The sequence below is a fragment of the Falco cherrug genome, chromosome 4 (genome assembly GCF_023634085.1).
Source record: "Falco cherrug isolate bFalChe1 chromosome 4, bFalChe1.pri, whole genome shotgun sequence".
In the NCBI taxonomy this organism is placed as follows: Eukaryota; Metazoa; Chordata; class Aves; order Falconiformes; family Falconidae; genus Falco; species Falco cherrug.
The window spans coordinates 28,921,428-28,947,361 of record NC_073700.1 but is presented as its reverse complement, the minus strand read 5'-3'; the positions used below and the strand labels follow the sequence as shown (position 1 = coordinate 28,947,361).

At 42.3% G+C, this 25,934-nt stretch overlaps 1 pseudogene; it reads left to right on the top strand.

Annotated features, from left to right (window-relative positions):
* The window catches only part of LOC102058028 (myosin-16-like), a 33,020-nt pseudogene extending 9,116 nt beyond the window's left edge, over positions 1 to 23,904 (top strand).
* The last annotated feature ends 2,030 nt before the right edge of the window (positions 23,905 to 25,934 follow it).

The following is a 25,934-nucleotide window of genomic DNA, read 5'->3' as shown; positions in this document are numbered from 1 at the left end:
GTCATCAGCCCAGCCCAGGACTCTGCAGTTGAAAGGTAAACGGGAAACAGATTAGGAAACTGCTTTTCAGACTTTGAGCTATCAAATAGGCAGGGTTGGATCCTGTTCCTACTTCCTGCATGTGCAACTCCACCTCAGCTTATGATAAACTGGTAAAGGAGCACCAGCATAAGAGAGAGGAGACTAACTTACAGTGTAAAAAATTGTGTATGCCAGCATAATGTGAATGCAGCTTCTCTTCTTTTCCAGGGACTATGTTCACTTCTGGTTTGAGGATTTCTTTAGAGTAGTAGACAATGAAAGAACAACCTCTAAACCAAAGCAGAGTGCAGGTAAAATGATACATATTTTTATTTGGTTAGTAGTTTATCCAGACAGCATTGAACTGCTAACTTAAGTCAGTTAAGACAGATTTATGTTGGAGGCTACAGTACTACTTCAGTGTGATTCCTTTTCAAGAGCATCTCTCACATCTTCTCTGCAATAATATTGATTTTAGCTGGTGGCAGCAAGAGACAGGAAAGCGGGCCCTCTTCTGTGTCTGCCTCCAACTTCTACTGGGTAAGCAATCATCCATGCCTTTGTATTCAAACTACCATCAATGCCTTTTTACTGCAGCAGCAGCCTAGTCTCTCTACCTTCAACCCTGCCCAAGGCTGGTTAAGGCCGTTACACTGATTTTACCAATGCAGAACTAAAAGAAAGAAGGGTGGGATTCAGTTACAGAAACTTTGGCATCTAGTGTCACTGGTGTGATTTAAAATGCCCTCGGGTATCTGGGACATGCACAGGGAGCAGAGATACAAGACGGTGTAGAAGAAAACTGTGCTCTTTGGTAGCAGTGGCTGGTGATGCATGAATGCATCTAAAATGTCCCTATGTTTAGGCAACTGTAACCCTTTAAGAGACTTGCAGGGTCACATGGGAAGCATATTAGGAAAAATTTCTTCACCGGAAGGTTTGTCAAGTATTGGAACAGGCTGACCAGGTAAGTGGTGGAGTCACCATCCCTGGAGGTATTTAAGAGACATGTAAGTGTGGTGCTTAGGGACATGGTTTAGTGGTGGACTTGGCAGTGCTTGGTTAATGATTGGACTTGATGATCTTTACATTCTTTCCCAGCCTAAATGCTTCTATGACTCTATATGCCAAAGCAGAGAATTACAACCCAGTCTCCACATGCAGGTGTCATAGTACTTACATTAGCTATCATGAGTGCTAGAAACAGGACAAGAAAAGTGTAAAGAAGCCTGTTAGTATTTTGCCTTGAAAGTCATGAATGAAGAGGGGAAATATATTATAGGGAAAGTCTTCTGCTACCATTTCTGCAATATCCAAAGCTGAATGCCAACTGATATGGTTATGGACAAGTTCAATGCAGTCCTTTCAGACATCCTTATTTGCTTTTATTATGCCCCGTGCTGCCATTTCACCACTCTTGATCACCGACAGCCATGTGGGAGTTTTCACATAAGCCCCAATGAGGTTACTGTGTGCTGCTTGTGCTCTGTAGCATGCTTCTGTCCCTAGAGCATGGTCCACCCAGCAAATCAAAGCCAATTGCTGTTAACAGTTCATGGAGCTATTCCTCTAGGCTTGCTGGTGGAGAGCAGGACTTTCATTGTTAACTCTTTGTATGATGGTAATCCCCGAAGGAACAGTCATACAACACTATAAGCCAGAATCATGAAACTACATCTATCTAAAATTGTTTCAGGTTCACGCCATGCCCAAGGTTGCTTCCGTGCGTGTAACCCTGTTCCCCTGGGCCACAAAGGACCAGGCTCACTTCTTATCTTGTTGTGTGAGGGGGTTTGGGGCTTCTTTGTTTGCTTCCAGCTGTGAAATGCAAATGACTTTAAATGACTTTATAAAACAGAAGGTTTTCTCTCTCCAGCCTTGGTAACTCCTGTCCATTTTTTCACTCCATTCCTCTTTGTCTCATTCCAGGAGAAGCTGAACTAGCTTCTGACCATTTTGCACAGCACATCCCCACATTTCACCCACTGCATTGTTCCAAATGAATTCAAACAGTCAGTAAAGCAATCCTCAGGCAAAGCCACACAGTGCCTTCAGCACAAGCTGTGGCTGGCTGAACAGCAGACCTTTATTCGGGAATGAAAGAAGTTGGGTCATGACTTCACAGACTACCTTGTATCCTTTCAAGAGAATGTTAGTCTGAGAGGTGCTTCCAAGCGCCAGTGCTAGAAGACAGGATGTCTAATAAACCTCTCATTTTGTGAGAGTAGCACAAAAAATTAGGAAATGCACAACCTGGAACTAGACAAATTGGCACCATTAATTATTAGGCTGCATTGCCTCCTGCAACCCTTTTTTTTTGCAGGACCAACCACAGAAACAGTGTGTTGCAGAGGGGAAAGCACAAATAAGTTTTCACCTGTGATATATAATAAAATGGAAGGGCAAGTAATGGAAAGCAGTGAACAGCAAACAACTCTGCTATGAGTAGGCAGTTACTCATGTTGTTTGAATTCCAACACTATTATGCACATCTTCCACTTTCAGATGATGGAGGTATGTGTCCTGTGCAGTGATCTTGTCCGTGAGAGATCAGAGGGGGAGGGGGTATGAATGCTTACTTCTAATGCTTCTGCATCCCCCTCCAAGAACTTTCACTTTGCAGAGATGAGCAGAAACGTCCACCAGCTTCCCTACCACCCAGGATTCCAGTGCCAGGCCTGTGGGGCTAGGAATCTAAACCAGACAAGATCTTAAGCAGTGATTAGCCTTTCTGCACTGCTGCTAAGTGTAGCTCTTACATCATTATACCTGTCTTTCTCATTTTAGATACCAAAGCCTGAATCCCAGCATAATCCCTCCAGGGTTTGCAGACAATAGGGTAGCATCAGTGTTGCTGCTTGGCTCTACTGACCTGAGGGAGATGGAGTACAGAATTGGATATAACAAGGTACTGTTTACTCCTACCAAATTGAGCTAAATAAATTGATGGCAGTTATGACTCAGCATGCCTTTGGTGTAGATATAGCTGCAGAGTTAAGAGTTTCTACAGCAACACACTTCCTCATGCATATAATGTTCTCTCTTACACAGGCTCCCAAAACTGACTTTTAATCAGACAGTACAGTTAATATAATGCAAATGAAGTTCACCTTCAGCTATGTGATAAATCTCACTTGCTCTTTACTATTCCTTAGTCAGGCAAAAATCCCACTAACCTATCATTTATCCAGTTTAAGACTGGAAAGAAAAATGGAGAGAGACTTGTAGCTGTCTAATAATAGCAGCATTTATCATTAATTTTGCACATATGTTTTTGTTATAACATAATGAAAGTAACTACTGTAACAGCCAGGCAAAAGGGAGCATTCTGTTCTTTGCAAGAATCTAAAATGTGCATTTTCCAACTTTTATAATAATTAGAAAATATTCATCACTCCTCCAGCCTATTCTATCCTTAATTTTCAACTTATTGATGGAAGTTAAAGTGGGCCAGACACTGTCCCAGTCTTACTTTTAAAGCCAACAGCCACAAGATTACTATTATTATTTCTTCAATGTTACTGAAACTACTTAGTGCATTTCCTGTCACAGGAGAGCACAATATATATTTGAATTTCATCAAGGAAAAGACTTCTGCCCCTGCTTTACTACTGCCAATTAGCTAGATCTTATGATGATCTTGATGTTATTTTTTACAGCTAGACACCATGGGGATAGAAAAGAACTCCAGGCAAATCCATGCCAAAGGTGAATGGAATCCAATTCCTAAATAGTAGTCTTCCATTCCCACAACCTGCCCAGACTTTATCCTTTTTGCAAATGTAAGCAGAGATCCAGACAAGATCACAGCAGAATAAAATCAATACATAAAGGCCAAAGTAGTAAAATATCCTCATTTCTAAGTGCTAATGCACAGCATGTCCGGAGTTTCATAGTCCCAAAGGCAACCTAGAACTCCAGGTTCTAACAGTCTCCTGTCTTCCAACATATTTTTCTGTGCTGGAATCCTGACCACAATGAAAGACATGGGAGACGAATGTCTGTCAAAGATCATGACCATGCTGCAATGTCATGCTTATGGCTTCCTGATGAGGATTGAGTACAAAAATATGCTAGAAAGGAGGTATCCTTGGGGAAAAAAACTAGGAAGTATTCTGTAAATCCAAGGCAGCATTAGAAACCAAACACTTATGTAATTCTTGTACTAGCAAGAACCATGAAATGAAACTGGGACTTATAAGTTCTACATCCCAGTACACAGCAAAGCAATAAAGATTTCCTGCTTTTCCTACATGACTCCCTGCAGTAGAATACTGCAATTAGACAGCTGGGTAGCTCTGTTCCTCCTGTGCATCCACTCCAAAGACCAACAGCCGGAAGATCTTGTAATTTGGTACTGAGCATTATCCTTGTCAAGAAACCCTAACTCACATGGTGATGCTGAGTCTCCTGGAACTCAACCACAATACACACACTATGAGTCACAGGATTTTGGTTTTGATCTGTGTACTTTTCTGTCACTGCCTATGGTATCTGTGGCTGCAGGATAGAGGAGAGGAAAGACAGGATGCAAAAAGCACCCAATTAGCTTCCAGTTTATTTGTATATTTATACATTTTTATTTGTATATTTCCAGCAATATTTGTTTCTTCTAACACATAAAAGCTTCAATCTCTACCTTCACAGTAGCATTTTTTAAACAAATTCAATTCTGTTGTCCTTCCTATGTCAGCAAACTGTTATGATGACTCTTGCATGCCAAAAAATTCAAAATGTGGTGGGCATTGAGGCCTACCCCATTTGACTGAGTCTGCATACAGACTCCAGCATTCTGCTTTGTACAATTGAGTGTGAACACTTTGAGTCCTCCTACATACACTGCCTGGAAACCGAGTTGTTTCTAAGCCCCACATGTACTGTTCGCTACAGGCTAGGCCTGATGGCAATTCAGAGGAATGTCCAGAAGTTTCTGCAGCTGTTTTTCTGGGGAGGGTGGAGATTGTACATTAAGGCGAGGAAAATACCCTAAGGTTGTCCTGTTCTGCAGAATCAAGCAGTGGCAATTACAGGCACTGAGAACCTTGGGATGTCTGGGCAGGGAAGACAAGGTCTGCGAGAAAAATAACAGCCATGTTGGCTTAAGTGAAGACACTGATAAAGCTAGTGACTTCCTTGTTAATTATTAACAGGGCAAGGGGCCTGAATGAATTCTTTCCAAACCAATGCCAGAAAAGGTAGTAAACAGAGAAAGCACTGAAATCTGAGTCTAACCCTGCTGCCTCCAAGGAGCAGAAAGAGAGTGTCCTCAAAATTCAAGACCTGGACTTCTCACTTCTCAAAACAGCCTAGAGAAAAGCAGTGAGGTTATGAGCATAGGAATACAAGATTTCACTACTCATTAACATTTAAAAGCAGAAACAAAGATGCTTGGTTCACATCTCTTAAGCAGGACCACACTGCCATCATGAAAAGGCAGTTCCAGCTCAGATTCTCTTCACTTAGTCCCAGGATAGATAATTCAGTGGGTTTTATGGTACAAGAGGAAAGAAAGTGTTGACCAAGATGCTCAAGCTTAAGTGAAACAAAATTATGTTAAAGCCAATTTTCCACATATAGGTGAAACAAAATCCACCTTTTTACCTGGGGACACACCTTCCCAACCCCAGCGCCAACCAAATGAACTTCCACAGCCTTAGAAAGAATGAGCTTTCAAACAGTTCTGGTCCCATTTGGATTGGTATGTAACTAGATCATTAGAAGAATCATTCTGCATTTATATCTGCTCAGAATCTGCAATACAGTCCTGATTTCTATACTGGCACACAGATCTGCTTCTGTGAACCATAACGACCTTTTCTAGGAGTTGTTTTGCGTTATAGATATGAAACCCTCTGCACTAAACAGGCATTTCAGGAAACACCAGGCCTCCCACTGGTATGCAAAAAACACCAGGATCTGATAATAAAATTACCACCTCAGGGCTTTGAGGGACCATTATAATAGACAAGGCTTGTTTTGGGAACCTCACTGCTTGAACTCCTTACTTCCAGGTGAAGCCATTGCTGAATACAGCACAACAGGAGGAAGAAATGTAACTGAAGGAACTGACTGGATGTGAGAAGCATCATGGCACACTCGGGAGCTCTCAGTCCACACAAAAGAGCAGAGGAGCAGCCAGCCACCCTCAGCCCGGAGAGGAATGACCTCCCCATGCAACTGCAGGCCAAGTGTTATCAATAGGATGGCTAAAGGTTTAGCATTCATTTAGTCAGGGTATTGGCTTTCTCAAATGACTCATAAGAGGCTCCTTTTCAGAATATGGAATGAATAAATAGCATATGGGGATGATGCATGAGAATCACACACAGCCTGACTGTATCTTAAATAAAGTTAAGCCCTTCAAAACCAGAGGAGACTGAAAGGCCTCATGATTAAAGCAAAGGAGCTGTTGTCACAACTCCCAAGTTCTGTTCCTGTCAACCACTGATGCTCAGCATGATCTACAGCAAGTCAGGGTGGCATCTTTTTAAAATGCAAACTGTTCCTTAAGGATCTATGTATGTACAAACAGATTTTTTGATGCTTAACTTTAAAAAGCTATGGCCTGAGTCATGAAGATTCAGATCAACTATAACAACAGGTATGATAACAGAATCTTAATAAACTCTGCAGAAGAGGCAAAATCTTGCATTTCTTGCAAATGGAAGTTTGCTGCAGTAAGAGGCAGGAGCTGTAGCAGCTTTCCATAGGACGAACACCGGATTTCTGCCTCTTCATGAGGAACAAAATAACTTGTTGAACGCTGAGGAGTGCCTGGCCCAAACAATGAAATCAAAGATGGACCTACTGAGCCAGATCCTGGATACAATAGAGCTGAGTGCCAGCAAGTGGATGCTGCAGGATTAACTTGGTGATTAGAAATGTGACTTAGAAGGGCTGGAGACCTCCTTGGCTAAAACTGAGACGGAAAAGCAGGTATGAAGCATGACAGAAGGGTTTTTTTTGACTTCATCATTCAGAGAAATAAATCCTGACAACCATTACTGCTCCTCCAGTCAGAGCACCCTTTGGGATGCTCAGAGTCACTCAGCTGATCTCCCCTACAGTTTCTTATATTGTCTTCCAGCATCTCATATGACCTGGGATGGATTCAATTCTACACTTTACCCTCTACCCCATAGCAATAGTCATTTACACCACGGTTTCTAGGGATTCCTCTACATAAAGACATTTGCATCTCCTCTACATTCTTCATTAATTATACCCACTTCTACAGGGCAATGCTGGTCAGCCTGTACTTATAAAGTGCCCCTCTTCACAGCCATGTAACTCCTTTCCACCTAGCCTTGGGGAACGCTTCTCCCTCTCCTGCACCTGAACTGTTTTTTATTTAATATAACTGGAGAAGTTTTAAATTGGTATTGTAGGAGCCACGTGGCTGTCTGCTGCTTCTTCTGAAGTCAGTGTTAACATCCACAGGATGTTAAACTCACAGATGCCTCATATGTCTCAGAATTTATTAACTGAATCTCAGATTCCTTCTAAAGAAATACAAGTTTCCAGTGACATTTTGTCCCAATGCCGCTAACGGCTTGTGTGATCTACAAAACCTGTGTGATGTTCCTTTTCCTGTCTCCAGGCATTAGACCACAGAGTTCGAACTCTGACTTCAGATCCCTCTGCTCAGAATGACTCGGTCACTGAATTCCAAAAGAAGAGGGCTTTGGAGGAAGTTCATCAGGCAGAAGTAAGTGCTCCATTTTTCTTTACTCTCTCTCCCATTCTTCTTCTCCCAGTCTGGGGAAAGGAAAAAACAACATTGTCTGCTTGCTTAAATACTGTGAGACTACAGTGTGCTGCACAAACAGGAAGGGGGACGTGTTTTTCTAGGTATTAAGTCATGGCAGCACAGTGAAGTGTTGCCAATTTGTGCCACTGCCTGAAAGAACTATGTGAATCGCTGAGGGCGAGCACGATTCTTCTGTAAGAGTCAATGCTGGACTGAGTTCCTGTGAGCCTATTGAAAATGCACACACACGAAGTGCACGCCGCTTTCAGGAAGCACCTCAGATGAATCTATTCTTTGGGTTTTCAGTCTGTTGCCAGGGCAAGGTAGTTAGTTTCTCACCCAACCCAGTGCACTAGTCTTGATCTCTCCCTTCCTAGAACACCGCAAGGTGACAAGAACAAGGTGAACCACCTGACCAAGAACAACAGCAAACCTACCACTCAGATGAATGAGGTGAGGTGCAGTTGCTATGGTCTATATTTTAGATGGTGCTCTCTGGTCTTTGTTTTTGACATTTTGGGCCCTTCTGCTAAACACCAGCTACATGTTTGTTACAAACTTATTTTTCACAGCTTTGTTCAACTAGCTGGAGGACAACTGGGAACAAGAAAAGAGGATCCATGGCAAGGTGAAAAAGGCTCATCATAAAGCACGGTGACCTCAAACTGACAACTGCTAACCTCAGTGAGATGACATGAGCGAAACTTGGAAGATGTTCTAAGGAAGTAAGTGTCAATTGTAACAGAATTTCCCAGGGTAGAGGATCCTACTGGGTGCAGTTGTGCTATATCATAGCTCTGACAGCATTAGCTGCACCTGAAAAGTCCCTTGATCATAAAGGTACTGGGAAAATCCACAGTTACACCGTGATCTCTGCAGTATTAACCCAATGACAAACAGAGGTACAGTTCAGTAGTTCAGGCAAGCAGAATCAGAAATACAGGATTTTGTTTCCTAAGTCTTGCTCTGACTCACTGTCTAATATTTGTAATTCATCTTCCACACTCACCCACATATAAAATGTGTATAATCACTGGGAACTTACGAGACTTAAATGATTCATGTTTATGTAAGGCCTTATGATCCTCAGATAAAAACTGTTCTAGAAACGCAAAATATTATCACAAATTAGAACTTTATTTTAGTGTTTCTATTGACTACTTTAGTGATGGGTCTGCCAGCACTTCTCTGACAAAACTCCCCTTAGAAATTAACTTCCTGGAATACAAATATCCAACTCCATAGTATCCAAACCACTAATTTACCTAGTTAAAGAGCTAAGTAGCTAAGGCAATGTGTACAATCATTAATAAATACTGGCAAGCTTTGCTAATTCAGATTCTAACACAGCACTCCACAGGGAGTACCAGATACTCCTTCAGAGCAAGGCCGCTGGGACACTTAAGTCGCAGAAGAAAAACCAAGTGCTGGTGGTGTTAGTCCTTCAGAGCTGCAAATGGAGACTCAGCTTCCTGTGGTGCTTGTGCCTTTACTCTCAGACTAATTAATGATGGGGTAAGGAGAAGCTTCAACAAAGGAAAAAGGGACTTATGTGCTCCTACTAAGGAGACAGGACCTCAACCCACTTTCAACAAAGATTAACCTGTTCACTACAGAGTAGAAACACTTATTTGGCTCAATTAATTTGCTGGAACATCCTACCTTTTCTTACCCCACAGCAGCTTGCTTACACAGCTTTGTCTTTTCGGTAAGGCTGAGTTGGCATAAAAGATTAATGCAGGCCTTTTAAACCTACCCTGTTAAAATGGAGTCTGGAGCCTATTACTCTTACAAGTCTTAAATAACAGAACCAGCTGAGATCTAGCATTTATTTTTCCCCAGGTAGATTTTGACTTCTTTTTTTCTATAGCAGATTCTGACTACTTCTTGATGAGCTTCTAAAACTCCTCAGCTTGAAAACATTTGCCTTTTTAGCTTCCAGTGAATCAATAGTTCAGCCAACTCTGAGATCCAACCTGTCTTATGTATTATCCGCTCACTCTAAGCTCAACTTCCTTTGAAGTCTGGGGAACTGTATGCTCACCGCAGATCTCCTGCCACGCTGCTATGGCCAGAAGAAAGCTGGAGGGACCTCCTCTTCTGCTTGCAAGCAGCCAGCAGAGATGGCTGATAGACCTTTTCATCCACATTAATGCCAAAGGCTCCTGCAAGGTACTCTCCTCCTCACTATGGAAGGAAAGTTGGTAAATAAAACCAGGAATCAGGCCACAGCTCACTGGATGCACAGTGTTACCATTCTGAATTCAAACATTTCTTTCATTCAATGTATTTTAGTACCTAAATATTTAACTAAAAACTCAGTGTTTCAACAGAAGCTTGACCCACAAACCTAAAATGCAGCTATTTCATGAACAAGCCTCTATTTCCTTCAAGTAACCAAATCAGCTTGATTATATTCCTGAAGGCCAAATTCCAACATGATACAGGAAGTGAAATATGCTGCAGATAACATCAGTTGTCTATTGAGACACCTGGCCAGGTCTTTCCTGGTTCCAGTTGAGGTACTGGGGAACATCAACTGCTTTTTTGGCTCAGTATTCCCAGCTGTAGATCATTCCCAGGAAAGAAAAATCCAGTAGAGCTGACAAATATATAGAAAAGAGAGCAAAGAAATTAGGATTATTGTTTGTATTTCCAAAATTTCTTTCCCATCTCTTGTTTATAGACACTGCTGTTCTGGTGTGCACCCTCCAGGCCCATATATTGTAGTTGGAAGATGACCTGGAAGCTGAACGTGCTTTAAGAACACAGGTAACAGAATCTAAGGAGTAAAAAACTCCTCAGAGGAGTGATTACACCTCTGAAAAGACCTGACGACATTAAACTACTAATTCAAAACGAAAATTCCTCATGAAAGAGTAATAAGATGGACAACATACTTGAACTCTAGTTTTAGCCTATGCAAACTCACTGTTATAAACTGCACATGCTAGTCCTTTCACAGAAACCTCTGAAGAAGGCAGTTACTGACAGGGCAGTGTCCTCCACAAAGCAGAGCAGCAGGTCAGGGAAAATGGGCATTTCTCCGTCCTGTGCTTCAGCTATCAAATAACTCCACCCACTTTTAATAGTTCTGTAGTGGTGGATGGATCTACTCTAATAAATCTTAAGTAAATTGCCAGGATGTAGTTGTTAAATATATAATCAGATTCATTAACATGGAAAAGCCTGAAGAGAACTTAGTCCCCAAAAGGTTATATTTTAACAGAATGCTCTGAACACATTCTAATGACTAATACAAATTAATAGCAACAATAATAAGTAACATTTCCATTTCAATTCACTTTAGAAATGCGAGCTAATTAATTCTCAACCATACCAGGAGATAGGTCAGTGCTGTTCAACACCTTGCACAGGTGGGAAAACAAAAGGTAAAGGAACTTGTCCAGTGACAGAAAAAGCAGCAATGTCAGTTAAAGCAGAGCATAGGATTTGGGAATTCCTGTTCCCTCTACCTCACACTTGCTATCATTGTTTCCAAAATGGTTATGCTTCTAAATATACCTAGGCTCTTTGGCACAGAATAAGAATTTCTTCTCCTCTTTCCCACTAGGTGGAGAAACAAGGAAGATTGCCTGGAAGAAGCTGGTGTTGCAACAACCACTCAGGTCAGACACCTTCCCAGCATCTGAGCATCTTATCTCTCCTCAGAGAATGAGAGACATCAATGGGACTCTCCAAAGGAGAAGCATCTTCAGCAGCTTCTCTGAGCTTGTAAGCGGGCCAGATCCTGCAGACCTCACAACGTCTCCTTGGAAGGGGCAAAGCACCAAGACTCCATGAATTTCACCGTGAGCTTTGTCATTCCAATAGAGCTGGAGTGTAAGGGTATCAGAGATTCATTAGAAAGTTGCTACTTCAGAACCACACTGTAAAAAGAGGCGGCAGAACTGTTAGGTGCATTTTATATTGTTTTGCAAGGAAAAACAGATGGCCTGCAGTCCAGAGAATTACTCTGAGCTTTAGCAAGGAGGCATAGAGATGGTTAATCTCTCTGGAAAATACCAGCCACTGACTTTCTATCAAAGATGGGATTTGTCCCAAATAAAGAGACTATTACAGCTAAATAAAAGGCTTCCAGAAGCCTTTCTTATAAAGCATCCCTGAGGGCCTTACTGAGACTCCAGGGCTGCCAGATCCCAGCTGACAACACATACTTGGCCCCTTCTCAGGTCTAACAGAATTGCAAGCGGAAGCTGGGCTGCTGAAACTGCTCCTTGAGCTGGGGGAGGCAGCCCTGCAGAGCAAGGCCATGGGCTCTACGCTGTGCAGGAAGCACACTGTTGCCGTGGCTGAGATGACAGAGCTCATGGAGAAGCCCCAGAGTGAAAGCAAAGCTAGATATGGACAAATACATCACAAAAGCAGAGATGGACAACCTCAGTGCAAGCACGGAGTCTCTGCAGAAATACAGAGTGAGACACCAGCAAGGAATTCCTCAACAAAATACCAATGCAGCCACAGGTGCAGCCATCAGTGCTAGGCAGCATGCAGCCTTCTGCAGGGGAGCTATATACTCCAGATATAGTATATAGATACCAGAAAACAGCTGTTTGCAGGTGGTGCTGAACGCTGCCTGTCCTGGCTGATGGAGTGGGCATCCCCCTCACTAAAGATCAGGGCACTCTGCACTCCCCCTGGCTATTACAGTCATCTCATTGTAATTACAACCAACTGGAACAAACTGAGTTTGCAAGAAAGGGAGGATATTTTAGCCTTTCAAGCCTTACTCAGCATTGTATGGCTGACTTATCTCTTACAGCTGAACTCAGATGCTCATGTTCACAAGCTGGAAGATAACCTGTCTGAAGCCAATGCCCAGCTGGCTGAGGTGGAGAAGAGCCAAGCTGAAATTAATTCCATCAGGCTCCAAGGTAAATTCCTTGACAGCTTTGTGCAATGTTACCTCCCTCTGATCCTCCTCTTGCCTACATTTCATCCAGCTCTGGAAGCACTGCCCTGTCTCCTCTAGCAAATCTGCCCTGCACTTCTAGCCTCCTCTTTCTCTCCAGCCAGACTGAATTACTTCCTCTCCTGCTTCTTCATGCAGTTTTCTCACAGCTGAAAACAGCCAAGCGAGCTGGGAGCAGAGGAATCTCAGAGCAAGCTTTACCAGATTGTCCACATAAAGTGTTCTTTCCCCTTGCAGGCAGATGACTTCAAGAGGCAGCTGGATGAAGCGTCAAAGGTACTGGGGAACATCAACTGCTTACAGAGGTTGTTGCTGTCATGGGATATGCAGTGCCTGCTCTTTTGCATGCTGTCCACTTCAGAGTAACAAATCTTTTGTGTTAGCTCTCACAAAGGAAAACTTTCTCATCCAAATTAATCTCTGGGCTTGTTACCAGCTGATCTTGGAGGCGGTGTGGTGGGCATGAGCCTTGTATGGATACGAAAATAAGTTATCTCCCATGAGTCAGCAGCAAAGAACAGAACACACCTCTTGGTTCTCAGTCCACTGCCCATTCAGTGGATCACACAGCAGTTTATTTGCATAGATCACACAAGTCTGGCTCAAAATATACCAGTATTTCAGCTCTCTGCCTGACACCTGCATCTTGGAAATTTCTGCTTGTCTCCAAAGAGTAATTCCAGTACTGCACCTGTATATCAAAAGTCTGGCAAGAATCCTCTCTGTGTTCAGAACAATCATGAAATGGGTTTACTGTCATAATTCTTTTGAAACACTGTTTGAGAGAAAACAGTGATGATGACAAGCCAAGTTCTGTTTTCACTTGTATGAGCTCAATTCAATTCACCGCAGTACAGCAAAAAACAGGTATGGGGAACAGAAACTTGGCTCCTGACCAGGAAGATATTTTGAAGCCTGAGATGCTTCTAGCTGGTACAGAACGGAGTTGTTCAAGTGGGGCACTCCCGTTCTGGGAGTGAGGTCAGTGTATTCATCCTTCCAATACAACAGACGCATAGTAATGGCTGTGCTATCTCTAGTCCTGCACTGCTGCTGTAGTGAGCCTGGCCAACACCAAGCATGATTTGGATGTGATGAAAGAGTAGTTGGAGGAAGAGGAGGAGAGCAAAGCCGAACTGCAGCACCTAGTCTCTAAACTCAATATTGAAGTCGCAGTCTGGAGGACTAAGTACAGGATGCCATTGAAAGAACCAGAGCTGGAAGAAACCAAGTGAGCACTGAGCTTTCTGGGATGGGACTTTCAGCAGTGTCATTATTTAGTTTGGGTCCCGAGTCACAGCTTATAGATGCGACCTGTCAGGACTCAGTTTGGCAAGACAGAAAGTGAAAGGCTCCAGTCAAGAGGAAGAAAATAACACTTGCAATAATAAGCAGTAACTATTGAGACCTAACACTTGCACCCTGACAACAGAAAACCAACACCAATCCTTTCTGATAAAGGCTTGAGTTTGGATAGCCTTTCTTTATTCCAACAAGGACTTTACTCTTCCAGCAGCTCTACAAAAGCCACTAGCATTTTCTAAGAATAAAGCGAGCATCAAACCAGATTAAACCTCTTAGAATCCAGTCGTTGAGATCTGGTATTACAGGCTCGAAGGTGACCCAGTCTTTGTAAGCAGTCTCTCTAACACAGCAAACAAAGGTGCTTTCACATAACAGCAACAAAAGCCAAGGCATCTGGAGGGTGTCAGTATGTGCCTGAACAAACTGAGACAAACAGAATAAGCTACTACATCTCCATATGACTTTGTAGAGACCCAAAGATATTCACAAGGGAGGGAGTCTACTTCGCCGTTGGACAACATCCTACCTGAATGGAAGGTGGAAATATCTATCACCAGGTAACAATCCAGTAATACAGACCTGAGCTGCAGCCCAGTGTGCCATATCTACCAGTGGGGGGAAGAACCAGCCATATCCTAGTAATGGTTTTACAGTCCCTCTTCTGAGACTGCTGCCAGGATTTCACCTTTTCATTGGTGAAAACAGTGATGGTGGTCTAGGAGATGAGGGCTGCTGATTCCTACCACTCCTCACTCTATGAACTACTCACCAGGATATTTCTGCCCTCCTTCCCTCAGGACAAAGCTCTGTGAGGCTTCAAAAAGCAGAGAAGACAGCCATATCAGTCCAAGCCTGGGTTTCCAGTACAGAGAAAACTAAGCAGAGGCTTCAGAACAAAACAGAAAAAAAAAAAAAAAAAAAAAAGTGGAGGACTTCACTGTTGACCTTGAGAAGGCAAGAAATGCAGCCATTTAAGAGTGCATCCAGCTCAAGCCTGACCAGCAAGATCTAAGAGCTGGTACTGGAAGCCCTGGCAGTCTTTCTGTTAACTCAGGTCAGCTTTGGACTGGTTCCTTATTTCTGAATATTTTAAGATGTCTCTATTATAAACGCCAAGTAATCTGTATGGCCATGAAAAGCAAGGCTAAGATTTATCACATCAAGAGAAAACCCAGATGAGAGCCGCAGCTAATTCCTAGGAGCACACAGCATGCTTCTCGTAAGCTCATTAGCTGACTTCCAGAAACAAGAGTACAGCTAAAGCAAAAGCCCTCCTTTACTGCAAGGCAAGGTATTCATCTTCTTTTTAAGGTTAATGATATCCTGCTTTGAACTTTTCGGTGTTACAGTACCAGTGGGCTGGCCACTAGTTATTAACTACCATACTCAAAGCAGTTCTAAACAACATGTAGTTTAAACACTAGCAACGAACATTCTTTCATTAAATTAGTACTTCTACTCTTGCTAGTGTTTGTGTAAGAGCATGAATAGTAGTGCAACTGTTGGACATTTGAATAAAAATGTTACTTAAAATAGGCACAAAGGCTGCTCCAAATCCACTGAAGTCCTTGGGTATCTGCCAATGACTGCAGTCAGCTTTAGAACAGGTCTCAAGAGCCGAAAATCCCACATACAGCATTACATTACTGAACTGAAAAAATCTGTTTTACCATCACTTCTTTAATGAAGCAGTTCTTTATTCTATGGTTCCTGTGGTGTGCTTGTCACCATGGTATCTGAATGCACGTGTGGATCATAAGGATATGTAGAATATTTGTGATTAAAAGATCCCAGGAAAGAAAAATGTACCTTTATTCTTTCCTTTCTTGACAAGCAGTTAAACACAGTCTAAAATAGTCTGAATAACATCTTGTTTGTAACAGAATTGTCTTTGAAATAGAAAGAGTCACACTAATCAACCCAGGCAATTACTAACAGCACATCTGCACAAGGAATATGTGAAGTGGAAAACATTTGCTCCACAGCAGCATCATTATAACCACAGGAGCAAGGAAGACTATCACACTGATGGGAACTGGGTGATCTTGTTAAATTCCTAATGGTGAGGAAAGAAAGCCTTGTAAACATTTTAATCATCTATTCAGAGTGACCAAGAGAAACTCTGCCAGTCATTAGAGTGGCTGCCAATTTAACTGTGACTAGCTGGCAGGACATGCAGAGAAGTGAAGTGTAAAGGAAACTTGTGTCCAGTGAATGCTTGGCTTTATCTTTCCAGGCCAATGTTGCTTGTGCTGCCCTGGCCAAGAAGCAGAGAGCCTTTAATAAGATGCTAGCAGAATGGCAACAAAAAATGCAAAAAGCTACAGGAGGAAGTGGATAGTTCCCAGAAGAAATGTACACAATTGAAAATTTTGAGCTTAAGACAGCCTATAAAGAATCCTCGGAGCACTTGGAATCTGTGAAGAAGAAGAACAAGGCCCTTCAGGGTAAGTACTGGTTTGATGTTAAACAGCTCTGCAAATCATAAGCCCCTTGATTCCTACTGAATGATCTCTTGTAGTGTCTTCCAGTACCAATTCCACCTTTCTTATTTCTAGCAGTGCTATCACTCTCTGGGGATGTGCATGTGATGCACTTAAAGTTACAGGTTAGCTTCTGCACTCACACACGTGACACCCCTCTCAGATTACCCGATTGTAACTAGCACCTGTATACTGCTTCCAGGGAACCAACTCTGGGGTAACATTCAGGGTTGAGGTCCTTTCTGAACCCTCAAAATGTGATCACAATAGCAGCATAGTTGTACTCGCTGTTACACTAGGAAGCCATCACTCCAGGTTGGGCCACATATCACCACTGGAGCTCCACATAAGGGGATAAGGGACTGGTTACAGCATTAGGCTTAAATAAGACACAGGCTGCAGTCCCAGTTCTGGCTGTCAGCGTTCTCTCTAATTCGGAGCAATGCACTTAGGGGACTATTAACAATGGCCAGCTTTACCCTGGGAAGATGACCTTCCCTTTAACCTTTAGCAGGGAGGATTAGGCATCTCCAGGCGTCAGTTCAGAGCAAGTCAGTTAAACTCCTGCTCAGTGTCTCCCTCTTTGCATCACTTCTCCCTCCCTGGCTGTACAGGGAGAACAGCTGCCTTGGCTTCTTTTTTTTTTTTTTTCAAACTACTTCTGTAAATTGCAAAAATCGATCTCTTACAAGAGGCTGGAAGACGACACTATAAATATTTAGAAGATGCTACAATCTGCTGCCCTTGTGGCCAACAGAAAACAGTGATGGACTCTCTGGCACAGACCCAGTGTTTTCTGGGCTATTCTCCCCCAACCCTTTGCTCTGGCCTACATGCGCTGGCAGAGCACCCCATTCTGCCATAGAGAGATGGTGTGGTGTCCTGTTTTCATTTTGTAAGAGCAAGCATCAGAAAGAGGGAGAGGGGAAGGCTGCATAAAAACTGAAAAAAAATTCTCTTGATTTAGTGGGCTTCATTCTTCCACCTCCATGAACACATGCAGCTAGCAGCGCTCGTTCAGAAATCCAGGATAATATCTCGCAAGGAAAGAAAAGGGCAGCTGATACAAAGCGACTGGAACCATTTAATGCCATTTCCATTCAAAGAATCTGTCCGATGCACTTGGTAAAGTTCATAGTCCTGAAATAAACCTATCATATGAAATATCCGTTTTCTTCCCTAGAGGAAATTAAGGATCTAATCAATCAGCTCGGGGAGGGAGGGAAGAGCATTCATGAGCTGCAAAAGATAGAGACTGGAGATTGAGAAAGATGAACTGCACATGGCACTGGAGGAGGCAAAGTCTTTCCCACAGGTACCAGTGCTACAGATATGAGAGCTGCATGCCAGCCTGGTGCCTGCTGCCCACATTCTGTCAGATGGATTTTGCACGTATAACCCCAGAAAAGGGCATTATTCATCCTGTTGCACCTTTCCTTGCAGGCTGGAGAAAATAAACTGATATACATTCAGCTTGAAGTGGCTCAGGTTAAAGCTGACATCAACAGGAGATCATGAGAAGGAAGAATTCGAAACAGTGATGATATAGCATTAAGCCACAGGCAAAGGCTGCAGCATGGAGGTTCTAAGTTAGACACTAGGAAAGTTTTATAATCATTAAGGGGAATTACTCCTCAGGCCAGATTGTCTGGAGGTTACAGTCTCCATTATTGGAAGTTAAGTGCAGTCTGGTCACACATTATCTAGTGGGACTGATTTAGCAGGAGGCAATCCAGATTTTAGGCAGTAGATTTTTAAGATGACCTCTAGAAAGCTCTCCAGCCCTAGGTTTCAAAAGAAGGTATTAATGAATGGCTTGGTGCCAAATCCTGGTGTATCAGTTTTAAACAAGTTTGAAAAGTTAATGTATTTTTATTACTTGGTGGGCAATAATTTGATAGAAAGGCTGGATCAGACTCAACATAACAGAATGCTGTACCATATGCTTCACTGGACTCCACAGAAATAATCACCAGCATGCAATTGAGTCTCTGCGGGTGAGTCTGGAGACTGAAGCAAAAGGGAGTGATGAAGCTCTCAGGCTCAAGGAGATGGACACTGACCTGACCAGCCTGGAAATGCAACGATTGTGCCAACAGGAACAACAGTGAACTTGTCATGACACTGAATAAACTGCAACAGCGGGTCAATGTAAACCGGGAAGTGTGGAAGCAGGTCCCTGGATGGAAAAGCACACCAGTTCTATTTTATAGCTTGAGCAGCAAAGCAGTAGGCTATGTACTCTTTAAACAGACACCTTAGACAAATTGAGAATTCACATTCAAAAGCCCTGGTTCTCCCACTCAACACCAATTTCAATCTGCAGTCGTTCCAACAAACCTTATACAAGACAAGCATTACTATCAGCTTTTATCAAACTAGAAACCCAAAGAATTATTCATACGTAATTAAAACAAAAAAGTTCTCCCTTTAAGAGAAATTGTAATTGCTGTTTGAACAGGATAGCCAAGAAATGGACTAGAAACTGAGATGTAAAACTAGAGCTTCCTTTGGCTCTTCATTTCTAAAATTAAACTAAGTAAATTAGTAAAAGGCTAGTCTCTTTGTTGGAATAAAGTGATACAACTGCTGCCAAAAATCTAATTTTAGCACCTTAAAGAGTAACAACAAAGATTCTCTCTATACACATGTATAAATACACACACACTCAAACCTAACTTGGCCTCAGTTATATCAGTCTCAGTCAGAAGTAATTCTTGTAAAGCCAGTGTGGCTACAATGACATAAGACAGGCATACACGATACTGGGATCCAATGCTGTGGGTTTTTTTGTGGAGTTTAGTTTTTGGTTTTTTTCCCCCCTTTTTTTTTTAATTCTGGCATCACCTTAAAGAACAGCTTTGCAGAAAGTCCTGCTACATTCCAGCTTCCTCTCTCTTCATGATTTACACTAATCTTTCATCTGCTTTCAGGACCTTTGGATCCAAACGGATGAGGATGCTTTGCCAGCACAAGGAGCTGCAGAAGCGCAGTACCTGCCACCCCTGCCCACTACAGACAGAGCTGGAAGAAGTGTAGACTGGCCAGGAGGGCAGCAAGCACCCTCGCAAACTCCAGAAGCAGGCAGAGGCCATGGAGAAAACATAATGAACCTAATGTCCATGTACAGAGAAAGCAGAACTATGCAACAGCTACCTTGTCAGAGTTTATGCGTGTGGTTTAGCATTAAATCTTAACTCTGGGTAAGATGTGCAGGATTAGGTCAATAATGGATAAATATAACAGTGGTCTGTAAGATAGGTCTCATAACTACAGAAACATGAAGAGCTCTGTCTTTAGAGATATTACACTGATAGCAGGACTTTAAAAAAAGTAACATCTTGGCCCAGCTTTGCTACTAGCAAGGCCTATGAAAAGACTTCCAGCAAACTTGGTGGAAGAGCTAAGACAGTGCTGAGCACTTTTGAAAAACCCACCTCAAAAAGGACAGTGTAAAATTCTGCCTCCATTGAAACTATAATTTTCATAGTTGTTTCCATGGTGCTCAGATTTCTTCCATAGACTGTAGCCCACAGTGAGATTCTTTTTAGTGAAATTTCAAGCATCCTTGCATTACAGACTGCAGTATGAAATAACATACCTGCCATTTCATTTTGTGCATAGATTTAAGAAGCTACTTTAATGTTCACCATTACAGCCTGCAGTTCTTTTCCATAAAGACCACACATGTCAACATTTCCAAGGAGAAGAGTGCAACTTCTGGAAAGGACTGATAATAATGAAGCATTTCTCAGCTGCAATTATTGAACATCAGTCATAAAAACTGAGTTGTAAATGTGGCTTTCATTCAAATAGGTTAAAAAATGCAACCAATGCATTCACTTCCAAGTGACTGATAATAAAAGGATACATTTTTAGCAGCTGAACTGCTATCTCCATACCAAATTTGGGGGTTTAAACTTATTTGTTATACAAAACCTACATAGCACAGAACTTGTGCAGCATTCGGGAACACAATGGCACATCTACATGATGTTATTTTCCTGAAGAGCAGCTTGTGTTGCTAGAATGCAGTTTTTCTATTAAAACCTTCGTAGTTCTCCTGCCTTAGAGTGGTTTTTTTTATTTATTATTTTTACAGCAGCAACAACAGCCCTCCAATGATTCATATCAGTAAACTGTAAGCACTAAATGAGCTGTGGGGCTCATACTTTCCATGAGATAAAAAGACACATACATATCATAAACTGCGGAGCAGAGACTGTTTGTTGAGAATGCCATCAAACACAGTTTCAGCTGGGTCTAAAGCCAGCTGCTGCAGCATAACTTTGAAATAAATAATATGGGTATATAAACTTAAATTCATGCAAACAAATTCAGGAAAACAGACCCAGAATCAAGCCCTTCATAAACAACAGGGTCTATTTCTGCCTCAGAGGTGTATCATTTTAGCTCTTGTTTAGCGTGCAAGTAAATACACAGGTCCTAACGTTCTACAACACAGATCCCATGGGGATGAATCCCACTTGGCTTAACAGTGAACAATTTTATAGAAAAAACCCCAAACTCTACAGAAAACCGTGAGGCACAAATCATCTCTCTGAGAGTCAAATGGAAGAGTTGAGCAGATATGACATTCTGGGTGTCTAAGACTTCTTTCTGCCCTCTAGAATCAGTCTGCTTGCTTTAAATGAAAGCTGAAGCCTGACCTTCAACACACTACTAATGAGCATGAGGAAATCATCAGCGAGTACTGAGCAGCTGATGAGAGAGCAAAGAAAGCTGTGGCTGATATAAGTCACCTCCCCACCTTTCTGACCTTTACATTGGTAGCTGGAAACCTTAAGGCATATACTCCATTATTTCTCTCCAGTGCTGATCTGAAAGCACAGTGTTAATAATACATGTTAGCACTTCCATTGCTTTTTATGATCCTGAAAAGCAGAATGCATGTTAGCTCACTGATTGCAGCCTGGCAAAATTAATCCACAAAAGAAGAAATCCACTTCCTCTCTGCCTCCCTGGTAATCTATATCACAGATGGCACCCTGAGGAATTCCTCCATTTCCTCTCGATTTGTCCCTTCTTTCACTTGTTACACAACTCCACTGATCACACCTATCAGGTCTCCGACAAAGAGTAGGCCAGCTTCCCTCTCTAGCTAGTCAATGGCATTCGTAATTGGCACAGAGGGGAGAAAAGTTGCCAGCACTGAGCAGATTGCTCCTTTGGCACTGTGCTGACAACTGGCACTTCAGAAATATCACAGCTAGCTGTGGATTTAATGCACAGCATTTCCTCCCAGGGTGAGGCTGAGCCTTCTGCCACCTTTGTGTTTTCAGCTACAGCATATTCAGACAATATCATCACCCTCTATCTACAGCACAATCTCAGCCACCCTCTTTCCACTGAAGGGTTGAAATAAAAGCCTGAAGTGTCATTAGAACTTAATAATAGGTGAGGATAATACCTTTGACTAGTCAGTGGCACTAAGCAAGCATGTCACCACCTGGTTTACGGTCCGATCTAGAGTTGCCCACGTCAGCTGGGATTACTTCCACTGATTTCTGTGAACCGTGGATCCAGTCTTCAGAAAGGCAACCTACAATACACAGAAGAATTGAAGGTATGGCAAAATTCCTCAGAAGGTAACGCACAGATATTGGGTTTACATATTCTAGCTTTCAATGATCTGTATAAATAACTGTGCTGTCAATCTGTTTCATACCCTCCTCACAGGCTTCTTGCGTGGCAAGAGATCTGTGTCAGGAGCAGGATCATTAAGCACACCTGGAAAAGATTAAGAACAACTATTAAATTGCAATAGAAGACCTGTAAGTCAAGATGGATTAGGTTGAGCAGCTAGCCCTGAAAGGAGAAAAAAAACCCACCATCATGAAACTCCAGGGTAAGAAAAACATGTACAAATATATCAGAAACATCATTCCAACAGAGCAGCTATGAAACACTTTCCCTCCACATGGAACACAAATATCTGAAAAGAAACATTTTCATTTAACAACCAACATGTCCCAAAGGGAATGCACTAATTTAAGGAAATCCTGACTAGGCAGAAAAGATGCACGTAGGACACTCTCAACCCACTGGAGCACAAGAGAACTTCAGCACTTTGCACCCTGCACAGAACTCATCAATCAGTATCTTTACGGTACTTGAGTACAGCAGTAACAAGCCACTGGTATCAGCAGCTGATCTGCACCCACAAAGGAGAATTTGCAAGGTGTACTGTCATCAGTCACATGACTTGCCATTTATTTTTCAACTGCAACAAAACCCTAAAGCACGAGTAACTTCAAAGTCCTGGGGTAGGTACCATCTTCCTATTTCTTTTGCTGATCCTCATAATTGCACATCAATTATCCTTCTGCTCCTTTTCACATTAAGGAACTGGAAACAGGTTCCACTCCAAACAGAAACACTGTGTGGAGACTAAAAATTCTGCATAGTAACAAGAGACCTCTAAAGGAGCAGGTCTTCCACAAAAAATGGCTACAAAACCAAATGGTGCCTGTAGGAGCAACTGAGAAAGATGCAGAACAAACTGTAAACTTAAGAGGCAAACTGAGGATGCTGTACATATTCCCTGCTCCAGCTCACTGTTTCATCACCTGTGAGTCAGACTCAATGATTCTTATGCATCCCTTCCAACTTGCGATATTCTATGATCACACAATTGCACCTTGGGCACACCAGGGCCATTTTGCCTCTCCAAAACACATACTGCAGGAAGCACACATTCAATTTCAATGTCAGCATCCCTAGACTTGTAGCCCATGTTAGACTTGCACGCACCCTTTGAGACAGTCACCTGAAAGTGTGCAGCATTCTCTACAAAGGATTCTTCTCCTCTCCCTTTGCAGCCACTTCCTATCCTCAATTATGGTCTCTAATATGTGCAGAGACATGAACACACAATTTAAAAAATACCTAACTATCATTCTTCAGGGTCATGACTGTACTCTTCACCTTGATGTTGTTAGGCACAGATACCAGACATGTTCCGCATCAGTTTTTCCCAGTACAAAGATTTCTCTTGTTAAATCAATCTGTTTCTGGTACAGGAAAAGGAGGCTAACCAGAACCTGGCCAAGTAAAGGAAGACCATATATGAACTGAACGATGCAGAAGAGATGGGATGGCTGAACCGGCTCTAAAAGTGCACACCAGGCATTGTGTCTCAGCAAGCAAAGGGCTAGCCTTCTGGGGAGGTTATCCAAGTGCCTCAATCCTCTCCCTCTGGTCAGCAGCTCAGGAATAGGCACCAAAGCTGGAGCACACATATTTGAATCCACCTGCCATGAATTTATTAGAGCAGAAAAGGGCGTGGGATGAAGTTGAGGAAAACATAGGTGTGTTCTCAACACCAGCTGACTCATGTAGTTCCCTACCAAAGGGAACAGATATTTCACAAGTCTCTTTATGCACAGAGATAAGTTCTGAAATAGCTAATGGTTACTACAGATGTGTTTTCACTAATAGTAAAAGAGAAAGGGGAAAATAACAGCATGCTTTTACTTTCAAAAGTAAAAATTCCAAAAAGCACATTAAGGGTTAAGTCTTTTATCAAGGACGCCAAAATTGCACAGCAAAGACCACTCTTAGGAAAAACCCCACCTCATCCTGGCATGATACTCCAGGACATTTCTGTATACTCTAGCAGTCTAGCAGGGAAGACAGGACCAAAACTATACAAAGTGAGTACAAAATTCCTACACCCTCTCATTCCTCTGTGGTAAAAACGAAGGGTAGCACATCATTGCTTCTAAAAATGATTTCTTTCCATAGCAAGAGGATTGACAGGCACATGCATAGACATTACAGCATTTCTACCTTCTTTATTAGCAAGGTTTTGAAAGGTAAGATACTACTGCAACACCACTTCAATGTCCTCTTTTCTTCCAGAGTACTGTGTATCTTGCCAGGAGCTGCCCATTGAAAAATTGCTATAGTACTGATTAAAACAACAGGTTTGAAATCAAAGTGGCCTACATAGGAAAATTACTAGAAGACAGAAAAAAGTGTGCAATGATCTGCGAATAGAAGAATTATCTGTGTGTCAGACCCAAAAACTTGCCAATAATACTTCTCAAGTGTACCTGGAATGACAGAAGACATCCGGCACTACTTGAAGGATCTGTGCTAACATAGATTTAGGATTTTGCAAGCCAAGGATAGGAGATGTGATCTGGGGAGTCTCTTGCAAATAATTCCTGTCATCAATGGCCTTCATTCATAGTCTTAATAAAGCTTAGTGTATGGACAAAAACTTGAACTTGTTCACAGCAAGACAGCAGAACATAGCATTCAGGGTTGCTGCTCAAAGCTGAGATGCTAGGCATAGTGGGGTGCTGCAACAGGAGGATAGGTAGCACAGGAAGAGCAAATTCAAACAAGCTGGGAGGCAGAAACCGCTCCTGTGGCTACACAGTGGGGTACAGTCTGCAGGACATGAGACTTTGTTGGTTGTGGGAGAATTACTTCAGAACCCCAGTGAATGCCTTAAACCAGCCAATGTTAACAATGCCAATGTACAATTTTGCTGCCTTAATCAAAAAAAAAAAAATGGTGATAAACACTGCTGTTGTCTTTTCTACTGATCATTTTCTGTAGGAGCTGGAGTAAAACACTGCTGTCATCCAAACACCCTGCTGTTGTTCTCCAAGCCCTGCTTGGACAACTGGAACAAATGCATTTAGGCATACCACCTGTGAAAAGCAGGCGAACAGAGCACAGGTGCTGCCAGATGTCACACACTTTACACTCTGCTCTGAAGGTGGTCATTTACAGCCTGAGCACACAGGCTCCTACCTACTTCACCACAAATCTTCTCCGGCCGCAGGGGAAAAAGTGTCAGTATCAAGCTCATCACTACCTAGAAAGCCAGCGTGCAAAAAGACCGCACAGTGAAAGTTTGGTCAAGCTGTACGCAGTGGGAACAGTCTTCCTTCTTTCCCATTCTGTATCATACACATTCCATATGTTAAAGCAGGAGTTGGCAAGGGGGACCCAGTAGTAAGTAGCAAAAAAGCAGGACATTTGGATACATGGACTTTCCCTGCTTAGAAATCCCAGATTTGCAGTTATTTAAAATCATCAGTGACTTCATCTGATCTTAAGGCAATGCTCTTGATAATTCAAGAACATTACTAACAAAAACCAATTTTGACAAAATAGAGTGATCTAGATGGCAGTTGTACAGAAGCCAGGAATACAATTAGGGGAAAAAAAGAAATTTGTTACATCTTCCTTTTAAACATCAGGCAGGACAGGGCACTGTACTGGAAATTGCTGTATTTTCAAATACTGGGGTGAACAATGCACATCTAGAATACCTCTCAAGGCCAGTATCTTCATCTGCAATTACCTGTTTGTATATTTAACAGCCTTCTTCCAAAAGATCTCTTTTTGACTGGCTGCTACCCAGCTGCACGCATTTGCTGCATGAGGCTATCCCAGCTCC